This window comes from Capsicum annuum, chromosome 11 (assembly GCF_002878395.1).
Source record: "Capsicum annuum cultivar UCD-10X-F1 chromosome 11, UCD10Xv1.1, whole genome shotgun sequence".
NCBI lineage: Eukaryota > Viridiplantae > Streptophyta > Magnoliopsida > Solanales > Solanaceae > Capsicum > Capsicum annuum.
Window position 1 is genome coordinate 15,609,328 of NC_061121.1, and position 1,283 is coordinate 15,610,610.

A 1,283-nucleotide genomic window follows, 5' to 3' on the forward strand; every position below is an offset into this window, starting at 1 on the left:
CATGTGGATCGTAAGTTTTAAGTTTTAGGATTTATCTTGAAGTAGAAAGTTTGAGCAGTAGAATATTTTCATTAGTATGATTGAGATGAGGGGATCACAATTGAAACCTTTTTTTTAACCTTCTTGTTGAATTTTGTGATCAGAAATATAAAGAATAAAAGGCGTAAATATGATGAAATAGCTTGAATCAAATATCCAGCAGATTATTGATTATCAATATTGCAAAGATTAAGAATCATGTAAATTTACCCGATAAAGAGAATACACACCTTAGATTCGTTATTGTTTTGTTTAATTATTAATTTTAACACAGGAAAAGAGTGTTGTTTTTTAATAGAGAAGGAAGAGTTGAGATTTTCTTTTCTTTATTTTATTTTTAAAACAGAAAAATATTAATTAATATTGAAGAGCTGTAAAAAGTTGAGAAAGATGGCTATACATATTTGATAGAAAATTTGCTAATGTTAAGAAAGTGCAAAGTATTTGGTAGCAAATTTGTGATAGATATACTTTTTTGTACTTAAATTTACTTTATTTATATTTAAATTAATTGGTAAAAATCTTTTGCAAATAATCTTTATACTTCTTTTCTTTAATTTCTTTAAAATATAGTAATAAAATTTACTTATGTTTTATTCTTCTCACACTTTACTACATACATTTTATCCTCTTTAAATCTCATTATGCCATTTTACCCTCCTTAAACATCACTGTACATTAAAATCACGATTGAAGCAGTTGAAGCAGAAATCAGTCAATTTTTTTTTTGTTAATTATTGTTATTTACAGTATTTTTTATTTCATTTTCAAATAATATATATTGCTTTATATCTTCTTCTGTCTCGTCCCAGTTTATGTGGCACTAATATAATTTTGATAGTTAATCAAATATTTTATGTTGACATATCATTTTGTTATTCTTATTTTTCTAATACATAAATGACTTATAATAAGGAGTGATATAATAAAATCATCATTGGAAAGACGAAAATCTAATTTAAAACATTCAGAGTTAATTTTGAATTTTATGTCTATTTTAGTTTTCATTAAATATTATTTATTTTCTTAATACTTAAATGACACATAATAATTAATTAAGAGTGATTGATTATGTTATTACTATAAAAACTAATATAATTTTATCATATCCAATAGTAATCATTGATAATTCACCGGAATAGTATATTAATTAAATACGAGATGCTATATTTGCACATGCAAAATATAATATTATTAAACATTATTGGATAGTGCATTATATTTATCTTTCACAATAATAAAAT